Source organism: Pangasianodon hypophthalmus, chromosome 2 (genome assembly GCF_027358585.1).
Source record: "Pangasianodon hypophthalmus isolate fPanHyp1 chromosome 2, fPanHyp1.pri, whole genome shotgun sequence".
In the NCBI taxonomy this organism is placed as follows: Eukaryota; Metazoa; Chordata; class Actinopteri; order Siluriformes; family Pangasiidae; genus Pangasianodon; species Pangasianodon hypophthalmus.
In genome coordinates this window covers 20971397-20984893 of record NC_069711.1, presented here as the reverse complement: position 1 = coordinate 20984893, position 13497 = coordinate 20971397, and the positions used below count along the sequence as shown (strand labels likewise).

Genomic DNA, 13497 nt, shown 5'->3' with positions numbered 1-13497 from the left:
ATTCCTGTTTGCACTCAGTTGCTATTTTTGTGGCCAGAAATGAGCTCCATTGTGCCAATGTGGGTGGCGTGGCATTTAAAATTCACCTTTAATTTTGAACCCACTTTGGTCCAAATTTTGGTCCAAAATTATCACCAGCTTTTGGCACAAATAGGGTGAGAAAATAGTTCTGTTCAATTTTATTTAGTGCTTTTAATGGACATTGTCACAAAGGAGCTTTACAGAAATATGAATGTAGATTTAGATCCCTTAAGAGCAAGCAGGAGGTGACAGAGGTGAGGAAAAACCGATATATATGAGGATGAAACCTTGAGAGGAACCAGATTCAAACTAGACACCGGATAGAAGGGTTATAAATCATTACAATTACAATTGTGTACTGTATTTTATAAACAATCCTGAGTTTCAGGGTCTTTATAGTCACAGTAGACGTTTTTAGAGTTATCCACTAAAGAAAGGGTGAGCATTGGGCATAAGTGCAGTCTTTAGGAAAGTTCCAAGCAGAAGTAGAGCATCAGGATGGGTCAGGCAGATCCGGAGGGCAGAGGGATTCAGGATCAGGCACCAACATCCCTACAGGCAGCAGGAGTAACATGTATAGCTTGCCAGAGAAATAATGAAAGAAAAATGTAAGCATCCTGTCACAATTCTTACAACCTGTTTTTGTGTATGTTCACGCTTTGTCACCACACTTCAGCATAAATTGGTTAGATATCCTGCCTACACACTAAATACAATTTATAGGTGGTCAGCCATCAGTCAGCTGGGTTCTATATTGGTCTGCTATAGGTCTATTATTCTGAGGTATATTTGACCCTTACCTCTTTTTTATTACAGTTGTGGCCTGGACTGTTGGATTTCATAGTAAAATGCTCACACTTTTATCCAGGTGATACTACCACTCAAATATTGACACAAAATCAATAAGTGACAGAGATGTCAAAAAAAAACACACACACACAGCTCAGCCAACTGGGTATTGCTGCCACTAAAATATTGCCATGAAATCTACACTGTGCACATCTGGAGCCTGTTTTGTTTCAAATCAGCTGCATGCCTAATCATATTATTTGCCACACCCGGAAAAACCAAGAATATGTAACATTGCAATCTTATGCCTCATTATTATGCCATGATCACACAGATTGGGGCGAAAAAATGTGGCCAAAAAAAAATCAGTGATTATTGTACATCCAGAATCTGTTTCACCTTGCCATTTATTTGATTTGTTTTATAGATTGCTGGGCAGAATGTTGTTGCTCATGTGCCTGTGAATATCTTGGTGCTGAAAGTGTTGGGGTGTGTGTTTTGAGGCAGTGGATGAGTCATCTGAATGAGCGATGCTGCTCTCTGTGGGCTGTGTCATCTCAAGGATGGCAGACATTACAGAGATTAAGCTCCAAGTTGACAGGCAATGTTAGCATTAGCTGCTAATGACTAAGCTGTTCTATTTTCTAACCTGATCATTTTTAGCCACTATGTCTGGAATCAAATTCGAGTAACAGAACTTTTGCAGAGGAGAGAAGATTATATTGGTACTAAAAATAAGGAGCTGCTAATGAGGGGGGTTAAGTTAAATATGTAAATATGTGCGGCTGCACTGTGTACTGTAAATTATATGAAAAACCATTGCTTGTGAAATACAACTATTGAAGCAATTGGGAAATACTGTTGTCTACAAGGTCGTTTTTATGCTTGCCAATTTGTGTCAACCACTACATGTATATAGAACATTTCAGTTAGGCTGTATGAGGGACACTTCAGGGCTGTGTTTATAGACGCTGTGCAGCTTCTGTCCTTGTCCCAAAGATGAGTCATCCCTATTAGGTTTCATTAGAATTCAGTGCTCTCTAATAGACCCTCCATTGATCAGAATCAGCAAAAACAAGTAATAGAAAGAGAACGAAAGGAGTACTAGAATCAGTACAGTACGAGCACAAACTTGATTGAATTCCCATATCTGTTTTTATTGCCGACACTCTGACAGGCTCCAGAAAACACCTGAAGACCCATCTTTTCTGAGAGTATTTGAGCATACTCTATATGGAGGCATCTGTAGCTCTTTTCCTTTAAATGTGTGTACATCTTTCTAGGTATACTCTCTTGTGTGTATTTGTAATAGAGTTAAAGTAAGGCAAATATTTGAAATGCTCACAGTGACTCTAGTGCAGGCCGAGTAAGATGCTGCTCTGTCCTTAGAGATGGATGTGCAATTGTATGATTTATACATAAGCATTTTATGGCCTTTTAATGGTAATGTGACAGCACAGAGTAAATGTTACAAGAATAGCTTACGACACTAGATACACCAACAGGAATTCAGAGACCTGGCCCCTCAAGCACTGTTCCATTAGATGTTGGAACAAGACAGGCATTGCGAAGGCCAAACGATATCTGATCAAAATCAAATAGGCCAAGGTAAGCATTAAGAGCAGCCTTTTTCTTATCCAGAGGGTCTAAAGTGGAAAACCATTTAGACATAATCAAAGTGATTGATCTCTTCAGTTCAGTATAGAATTGAGTTCCCAAAAATCTATGCAGAAACACAAATTGCCATCTTTTATTTTTACTATTACAATTGGTGCTTACAACACGGTTAGGAAGATTTTGCAACGTTGGATCACATGTCAGTGTCATTGCAGGTAGGGGGCAAAATATGTCCCTAATGTTCAGAGCATCCCCATCTGGGAATATGTGTTGATCCACTTACCAAAAACATTACACACTTCCAGCAAAAACCTTATGTCACTTATTAAAGAGGGTCATTTATTCGCTAGTGTGAAGCTATCCTATAGTCAATCATGCATCATTTGTGAGTTTTGTCTGAGAATACTGAGAATACTAGGAATGTTAGTAAATATGGCCCAATCCTTTAAAAAGTTATCATTGCCACTCAGTCCAGTTTCTTAAAGTCAAGAGTACAGTCATGTCTGACAGAGTTTTGACAGAGTTTTTGTGATTTTGCCTTTATACACCACCACAATGGATTTGAAATAAAACAATCAAGATGTTATCGAAGTGTAGACTTTCAGCTTTATTTTAAGAGGTTCCACAAAAATACAGCATTTACCATTTAGGAATTATAGCCATTTTCAACAAAGGACCTCCATTTTCAGGGGCTCAAAGGTATTTGGACAAAGTGACATAACTGTAAATATAACCATAATTTTAATACTTGGATGAAAATCCTTTGCAGTCAATGACTGCCTGAAGTCTGCAGCTCATGTTCTCAAAACTTAAATTCTGAGTTTCCTCCCTGGAGATGCTTTGCCAGGCCTTCACTGCAGCCACCTTCAGTTGCTGCTTGTTTGTGGGTCTTTCTGCCTTTAGTCTTGTCTTCAGTAAGTGAAAAGCATGCTCTATTGGGCTGAGATCAGGCGACTGACTTGGCCATTGAAGAATATTCCATTTCTTTGCCTTCAAAAAGTCCTGAGTTGCATTCGCAGTACGTTTAGGGTCATTATCCACCTGCACTGTGAAGCAGCGTCCTATCAGTTTTGTAGCATTTGTGTGAGCAGAGAGTATAGCCCTATACACCTCAGAATTCATCTTGCTGCTTCTGTCAGCAGTCACATCATCAGTAAACACCAGTGAGGCCGTTCCATTGGCAGCCATACATGCCCATGCCATAACACTTCCTCCACCATGTTTGACGCATGATGTGGTATACTTTGAATCTCGAGCTGTTCCTTTCTTTCTCCATACTTTTCTCTTCCCATCATTCTGGTACAAGTTAATCTTGGTTTCATCAGTCCAAAGAATCAGAACATGGGGGGCTTTTTTAGATGTTTTCTGGCAAAGTCTGGCTTTCCTGTTCTTGAATGTTACCAGTGGTTTGCACCTTGTTGTAAACCCTCTGTATTTACATTCATGAAGGCATCTCTTGATTGTAGATTTTGACAATGATATGCCTACCTTCTCCTTCTGTTGATGTTGTGAAGGGGTTTTTCTTCACCAAGGAAAGGATTCTGCGATCATCCACTTTAGTTGCCTTCTGTGGTCTTCCAGGCCTTTCGATGTTGGTGAGCTCACCAGTGCTTTCTTTCTTTTTAGGAATGGACCCAACTGTTGATTTGGCCACACCTAAGTTTTTTGCTATCTCTCTTATAGATTTATGTTGTTTTTTCAGCCTTTTTGGACTTCATATTGGTAGCTCCAGTCAAACAGCTGCCAAATGCCAACTCAATACCTGATATCAACTCCAGACCTTTCATCTGCTTCATTTATCTTGAAGTAACGAGGGAATGGACCACACCTGGTCAGTTCTTGTCAGTCAATTGTCCAAATACCTTTGAGCCCCTGAAAATGGAAAATGGTAAATGCCGTATTTTTGTGGAACCTCTTAAAATAAAGCTGAAAGTCTACACTTTGATCACATCTTGATTGTTTTAAATCCATTGTGGTGGTGTATAAAAGCAAAATCACAAAAACTCTGTCATTGTCCAAATACTTCCGGACCTGCCTGTATATGTTAAAATGACCAACATGGCATAAAATTAAATAAATATGAAACAAATGGCCAGTGGTCTGGGTAAAACAGAAGAGGTTTAGTGGAGCCACAGGCTATAAAAAAGGTAGTTGTTTATTTAATACAAGTTAATCACTGTTTTATGTTTATTTAAAGAGTTGGAAGATAACATTTTTTACATAAATTATATTTAAATGATCTCATCTGAAGACAGAAAATTGAATTTGGTCCCAGACCCAATTTCAGTTAATTACCAAAGTTACTCTTACCAACTAAACCAAATTATGTGACTTGGCACTGTCACAGATTAAATTAAAGACAGTGGTTAAGCTAGAGAGGCCACAGACATTCTTGGAGCTACCCACTTCCAGACGGAGGCAGAAAATGAGAGCAAGTGATGCGGAGATATGTTTTGACAGCAATAGGAACAAGCTGACCATGTACACTGGCCTGTGAATGTATAATCTACTGTTCATGCATCACCTACTCTAAGGCTGAAAAGATGTTTTCCCACAGACTTCTGTGTATCACATAATCCATTAAGCATGTCCTACAACTATAGCCACGGCTGTTTGTCAAAGAAAAGAACTCATCCTCTGAGATGAACAGGAGTCACCACCCCTTCATGTATAGTTGCTAATGACATTTCTATTATGACAAACAGACCTCTGCCAACAGTGGGAGGAGCCTTTCCTTTCAAGGCTTTTGTCTTATTACTAGGATTTGGCCACCTGAGATAATTTATTACATAATTGTTTTATACCACCTGGGACTACAAACAGATACAGAAATATACATATTTACACAATTAGTTTACAGTGCTGCCTCACTTCCTAGGTTGGCCTCATTGACAAGGAAAAGCTTTGAGTTTTATATTACAGGACTATAGCTTGAAGGTATGTATTTATAAAAAGAATGGATTAACCTAGACTGCTGGACATTTTGAAGAGTCAGTGTACCAGAAATTTATTCACCTGGGATCTTGGTACATTGGTTATGTTTGAGATTTAGATTAGGTAAAGTGTCATGCTAGGTTCTGAGTGCACTTGTTTTGGTCTGGCTATGTTGCTAGTGCTAACTGTGAGTCTTCCTCCCCAGGTTTTTGGGTCCCTTGTCTTAAGCAGTACCTGATGAAGAATGATTTGCCACAAATTTTGAGGTAGCTTGTGAAGAGTATTTAAGAAAATGGTTGAGGTTAGGGTCTTGCTCATGGGGCTATGGGTTGACACCCGGTCAGCTGATCCTGGTGGGTTACTCGCCTTGCTGTTCTAGAGGAAAATGCTTTGAATGATGCCAGTACCCCATCAGTTCCCCACAGAACCCAGGGCTAGGGTTACTCTTCAGTGTGACTACTGACTTGGGGGATGAGGCTCAATTTCAAACTTGCAGCTAGCCCATCTCTAGGTGTAAATACAAGAGAAAGCACAAGAGCAGATAGGCAGTTTATGTTGAAGTTGACCCCAAAAATGGGGTTGAAAAAATGAGGTGATACTCGTCTAGAGCCACTTCACCTAGAGTGATGTATCCACTTTACCTACAGGTAATAATATAAAATAATGGCTCTCTCAGTGAGAAATGTTCTAGATCTACACACTGAACACCATGGCCCCATTTGGTGCCAGTGATGACTTTAGTCTTCAGTGTTTTTTAGAGGACTGATATATGCCGCTATGAAAGATGAACGTTGCCTGCTTTGAAGGTTGTGATATACCCGAATTCTCTGCTTATCAAGACATATTACCAGAGACAGTATTTCCTGTTTATGCACTTACTAGACTTCAATCTTGTAAATTAAAGGAAGTAGTTGATTTGTCAGATTTATTTTTTACTAAAGAGGATTTTTCAAATACAAATCTGCCACTTCTCCTGTCAGATCACTGTATTAACTCACCTAGAGAAATGTTTGTTTTATGAAATGCGTTATACTATAGTTTGAATATAATGTCAGGTGGATTTTATGTAAACATGCAGTTTCAGTTACAGTAAGTGCATAATCACATTTTAGTATCCTCTCCTTATTGCCAGCTTGAGCTATAGTTAACTTATAAATAGCCGTGGTTTGGAAATCTGGGTATTATAAAAATGCATACATGTATACTTAAAAAATTTGGCCAGCTCTTAAAAATGTTTGAATTGCATTTTGTCATTCTTCTTGTGTTTGCCAAACCAGACTATCCCCTTGCTCCTCTATTCTATTAGGTGTGAGCCATTTGTGCAGGTATTAGTTGCTTGTGCTGTCTGGAAGTCAGTCTTTGTGTTATTTTGTCAATAAATTCTAACATGGCTACCCATTTATGATGCCATATCACCACACAAATAACAGCAATTTAATTCTTTCACTATTTATGGTCTTTATGGGCATTTCCCTCTATATGATCACATGATTTATCATGCTTTTTATGACTACAGCACTAAATGTGCAGGTATATACAGTATATAAAGTTATCTACAGTAAAAATAATATATTTCAGGTATTATTAAATGCAGTTATTAATTCATTGAAAAATAGTTTTAAAAAATTGTGAATTTTTGCACATAGTAACGTGTCAGTGAACCTCATAATAATTTCTATGGTAGGCAGTTTTAAGCCTTTTTAAACCTAAAATATCTCTCAAATGATTTAATTATTTTCTTTCTCACAAATAAATTTGATTCACTGCAAAACTGTGTCGCAAACATAATAACATAAATTATTTTGTTCATATCATAATTAATCAGTGGTGTGGTAGTATTTTCTTACAGAAATCAGAAATTATGATGTAAATGCAGGGTTCTGCTGCTTAATAAATTTTTAGACTTTCTGTTATAGGGCAATTTCTCTTCTCAGACTCGGACATAAACCATTAGATTGACTGGTTGTTCTGCTAACAGGCATGCCAAGGACTTCGCCTAGCTGACATATATTGGCTGGAGAGCACTGTTTCCCTCTTTACCCTGAGGCACAAGGCCTAGACCTTCACCAGGTACTGCTCAGTGCTGTGACTCAACAAATCGCAACTATAGGGCTCTGGGCACTACAGCTCATTAGGTTTAAGATAGGACATTTGCCAAAATCAACATCTTAATCAGAGAAAGACAGATTGCCAGATCACTTTTTTTTTTTAAAGCAAAGTAAAAGAATAAATACTTTGGCTTTTGGAGAAATGTGCTCAAGGGAGTACAATAACATCATAAAAATGGAGAGAGCAGTGCACTTTTAGTATATTATAGTTCATTAGCACAAAAATAAGGGGTTATGATGATGCCTGAGCGTCATGTAATTTTTTTTTTTTAAAGAAAAGTAGTGTTCCAAGTTCCCTGGCTACAATGTGCGTGTATGCGTATGTGCACATGTGCACACGCACATGTATTGTGTAATTAAGTGCAGTTCAGTACATGGCAGCTGTCCCCTTTTGCACCCATTAGACTATTAACGTTTCTCTGAACTGGGCCAGATGAGGCCGATCAGACCATCCGTCTGTGTTTTGTCTCGGTTTTAGGGTCACAGCTGTACTTCAGATATTCCGTCATTAGATTTAGACGTCTTTCACAGTGTCTAATCAATGTAATCAATTTTAGATGACAAGCACAGCATGCTTTCTTTTATTTCTGCCATGAAGAAATGTGGTACAGTTTTATATGCTCCACTGAATCAGTTATTCTTATTTGTGGTTGGATAAACTGAACTGCCTCTGGTGAGTGATAATGAACATTAAACAATTCTGTTTGTCTTATGCAGAATAATGAAAAGACTAGTTTACAGATGAAGTCTGAACAAAAAACACAGAAAATAAACTTGGCCAGATATTTGTTATGTGTAAAGTTTTAACATAGGTGTTGAGCTCCAGATAATCTGTACATTGTATCTGAAGTCGCCCTTTTGATGGCTACTTAAAGCAGGTAGTTTGTAAATGCCACTTTGGTATTCATCCCTAATCAGCATGTGATTATGGGGCTTATTGGAGGTTTACAGACCTGAAAAACAGCTCTAAACAGATTGTTGTTATGGAGGTGGTGTGTAGTAGTTGATCTTGAAAATTGACAACCTCAAGAATCAACTAAACTGTGCAATTGTCTGAATTTAAAGTTCTGTTACTATGGCCCTAATTGTGCTTAATGGGAGTGCTTAATGACAGCTTGTCGTGTTACTGAGAAACCAGAAAGCACTGTGGAAAAGGTTTCTGTCACTGGAGACACCTTACATAAAGTCCTTACAGATTATGATTACATATTTTTCTTTGTTTAATAACATGTTTTAAAATCTGTTTAGTATTAGTCTTAGTCACATATTAGAAAGAGCACACTGAAATTTAATTGATTTGAATTACACCTTCTGACCAGTTAGATTCAAGAATTCAAGAAAGTTTGGTATAAGTGAACTTATCATGGTTTACCTTATAATGTGCATTAGCTATCTGGCAGATACATTATATTGCTTTGGCCTAGCAAATTGGTTTTGAACCAAAACAGTGACAGAATGTCAGAGGAATCATGGAATCATTGATTGGTAGTGCCTTCATTTCCTGACACCATAACTGGACAAATGATAATAACCTGAAATACGTAATTTTAATATGTAAATACCTGTAAATCCTTTGCAATCATCCACATTCACAGATGACAGGGGGGTCTGTGATCCAGACGCATCATATTCTGTAGTGATGCTCTATTGATCTGTATGAACTTGTCAGTTACTGCTTGTTTTGGCGAGTCTGCTTGTTAGTAAGTGAAATGCAACTCCGATCCAGTGGCAAGTCAAAAACCGGCTGTGAGGAATTCCGTGTATGTTTTAGCTGTTTGTTCCAGCTAGTATTCTGCTGCAAATTGACTTTCCATTTGAGGAGATTTGAGGTACTGACTTTGATCTTATGCTCAAGCAACAGAAAAGATTTCCATCCTGAAGATTTTCCTGTGTCTGAAAACTTAAAGGAACAGCTTTACCTCTGAGTGTTACATCTTCCATAAATGCTGAATATCTCACAAAAAAATCACCATCTCGACAATTACACTCCTTTTTCAAATCTGTTTATGTGGAGTTGCCTTGCAGTTGTCAGAGCCACGCTGTTATAGTTATAAATCAACACCATTTAACAAATCAGAATCGAGAAATAAACAGTGACTATAAGACTTTGTTGCAATGGTTGACATTTCTGTTTCTGAGGCTTTAGAATGACTGTATATTGTGGTTAACCATTTAAAGTAATGCTGCTATGTTCTTCTCTTTATAGTAGTCTTGTATACATTTGACCTTATTGACACTGTTCTGATCAATTTTGATGCAAAGTTTATTCTACAGCATCATTTATGGGTTGCTTTGCTGCCATTGATGCTCGTGTGCACCTTGTGATGCAGAACAATAGTGATAGTCTCCAGGTACAAATGGCACATCTAGAATCACCTCTACACTTCCTGTAGAACATAAATCGCTTTCCTGTTCTGAATTGGTAGATCCAGCCTGAGGGAAACACACCAAAGCAAGGTGCCAATGCCAACAGTCAGTCAGCCAGGCTGCTGAGGAAAAGCCTGTGGCTAATGGTATCCCTTGCTCATTCCCTCGTTTTTCTTTGCCCCAAGCTATTTGCTAAGTATCAGCCAACAAGTCTGCTCACATGACTGATATCTTGCCATATCTACAGTCAGCTGGTCTGTTGGTTGGTCTGGTGCTGTTGATGAAATGTCACTTTCAGAAGGCGTCTTTTCATCATCTGGTCCCAGTGTTTGCACAGGGTGATATAAAATCCGTTGGCAAAGAAAAACAAGCCTTGACTTTGTGTGTTTAGAGACCCTGAAGTGGGGATAGAATGCTAATGATGTTTCTTTACACTGCTATATTAAACTGTAGCAGTGCTGCTCTATTGGAGAAAATGTGCTCAATCATTTTTTTTTTTCACGTTGAGATATTCCAAGAAATGTGATACTGGCAAACATTTACTGTGGAATTGCTTATCACTGAACTGTTATTGAAGGTCAGGCCATGTATCTGCCATGGACTTATAGACTCTTTGTTTTGAACAAATTGTGCTTCTTCCATGATATGATAATATTGATGCATAATTTTATATTCGTTAGACCTACAGTTGATCTTCTGTTGTGTATCCCTGCACTGATCACCTCTTTAAGGGCAGTTGTTATACCATTTACAGTGGATATAAAAAGTCTATACACCCTTGTTAAATTGGCAAGTTTTCGTGATCTAAAAAAAAATGAATCCAAGATAAATCATGTCAGAAATTTTTCCACCCTCAATTTGAAATTATAAAAATGAAATGAATAACAATCAGAAACATTTTAGGAAAAAACAGGAAAAATAAAAAAATTCCAATAACCTGGTTGCATAAGTGTGCACACCCTTTTATAACTGGGGATCTGGCTGTGTTTGGAATGAACCAATCACAATCTCATGTTCAAAAGTAATTATCATACAGCTGTCATCAATAAATTATTCTGATTAACCCCAAATAAAGACCAGCTGTTTCTGTAGGATTTTCTTGACATCTCCTTGGTTTCATCTGACTGCTGAAGCCATGGTCCACAAAGAGCTTACAAAGCCTGTACGGTGGAGAAAATGGAGAAATGGGGCACCACAATGACACTACCGAGAACAGGACGTCTCTTCAAAATTTGCAAAAGGACAAGACAAAAAATTACCAAAGAGGCTGCCAGGAGACCTACAGCAACATTGAAGGAGCTGCAGGAATATCTGACAAGTACTGATTACTCTCTGCATGTGACAACAATCTCTCGTATTCTTCACATGTCTGGGCTGTGGGGTAGGGTGGCTAGATGGAAGCCCTTTCTCAGAAAAAACATCCAAGCCCCACTAAACCATCTGGCAAAATGTGTTATGGTCTGATGAGACCAATTCCAAAAGGTATAATTATTCCATAATTCCAAAAGTTATGTTTGGTGCACAAAAAAAGCACATCACCAGAAGAACACCATACCCACAGTGCTTTATTGCTGCTTTTCTTCAGCCAGAACTGAGGCTTTTATCAGGGTGGATGGAATCATGAATAGCTACAAATACCAGTCGATTTTAGGGCAAAACATTCAGGTGTCTGCTACAAAGCTGAAGATGAAAAAGAATTTCACCTTTCAGCATGATAGTGACCCAAAGCATACATCCAAATCAACAAAGGAATGGCTTAACCAAAAGAAGATCAATGTTTTTGAATGACCTAGCCGGAGCCCAGACCTGAATCCAGCTAAAAATCTGTGGAGTGACCTGAAGCGGGCTGTGCACAGGAGATGCCCTTACAGTTTGATGGATCTAGAATGTTTTTATGTGGGAAAGAGTGGGAAAATATTGCCAAGTCAAGGTGTGCCATGTTGATAGACTCTTACCCAAACAGAGTGGTGTAAAAAAATCAAAAGGTGCTTCAGCAAATACTGTTTTGTGAGTGTGCACACCTATGTAACTAGGTTAATGTATGTTTTTTATTTTTCTTTTTTTTTCTTGTAAAAAAATTCTGATTGTTTTTCACTATATTTGTATACTACTATATACTGTATTTTTTTTTTACTTCATAAAAACTTGCCATTTTAACAGGGGTGTGTAGACTTTTTATATCCACTGTATACCACAGCACTTTGAATTCTCAAATATTCAAATTCAAATATTGGTCCAACGGATAATGAATAATTTTCTGTAACAGCAGCTCTGACAATAGTTCCCAATGTAAGGCAAATCTTTCATTCATCTTCAGAAACCTCCTGATCACGTGAATCTGGAGCCTATCCTGGGAACGCTGGGCATGAGGTTGGAATAAACCCTGTGCCAGTCCATTGCAGGGCACTATGCATACACACATTTACACACTCATTCACACTTAGGGGTAATTTGTCACCTATGTGAACATGGGAGGAACATGAAACTCCACAAGGACAGTAAGGATTAGACCATGAGGCTGTAATGCAGTTCAGCACCACTGTGTGTAAGGCAGATCACAAGTTTATATTATTGCACTCATGCTAATAAATTCTTGATTCTATAGCGACGATTCATTCAGGGAGACTTGTATAATCCCAATAATCTAAGACTAATTGACACACTGAAAAATATTGTTGATATGGTGACATATTCTGTAAGGAGTTGTATATTTAACATTTTATAGAAGGAGTCTCCAGTGTCAGCGCTTTGTAATGGTTAGTAAGTGTTCCACCACTGGAGAATCTTCAAGCATTTCCTGGTTTCTCAGTAACATGACAAGTTGCTTTTAGTTTTTTTATGTTATTATTAACTTCAAGAGAGAAAAAAGAAGACCCCTCTACAACATTAAATGTAACTATAAAAAGAATGAGTAAGAGGAATAAAACACTTCACGATCTGCTGTTACAACTTTGGGGCAGTAACAGCCATCCACGATTAGACATGATTATCATTTTTGCATTTCTAATAATATCTAATACAGTACTGATGGGATGAAAGTGAATGTGTTGGGGTGAAACTGCTGATGCATACAACAGCTCCCATAATTCACCTCAAGTACCACTGTTAGAAATTTCCTACCTAAGCTTTTAGAAAGGTTTGAACTCTTAAGGGTTCTTCAGTTGTGCATTGAAACAGAGAGTTTCTCTATCACAAAGGGTTCCAAGTAGACCCCATTTGAGAAACTAAGCTTCATTATTTATCCAATAAAAGCCTCAAAGTGCCCTGAAGAACCACTTTTTTAATAACTATTCTATTTTATCAATCAGATAAATTGGACATTTGCTTGTGTGTATGTGATTGCTTAACCTTTCATTATCTTTGCAGACTAAAATTGGGTCTCCAGACAGCGTCTGTCCCAGTTTTGGGATTAGGTCAATACTGTGAGGTATTCAGGAGTCATTTCATCAGATCAGAGAAGAATGAGAGAGACAGCAACAAAAATAATGCAAAAATAATGCAGCTGCTGCTTGCTGTTCCTGCTGTAATGGCTGTGGCTCTCTCCACCTGAACTTTAATTCCTGTCTCAGCAATTCTGCCATGCAGTGATACATGAAACTGAACAATAAGATAGCAATTTCTGTGCTTTTTTTTTCCTGCTTTGCTCTGGTCTGTTGTAGTA

At 38.1% G+C, this 13497-nt stretch overlaps 1 protein-coding gene across 18 annotated transcripts in view; it reads left to right on the top strand.

Annotated features, from left to right (window-relative positions):
• sgip1a (SH3GL interacting endocytic adaptor 1a) overlaps positions 1–13497 on the top strand; it is an 85313-nt gene that overhangs the window by 34408 nt on the left and 37408 nt on the right. The window lies entirely within an intron of this gene.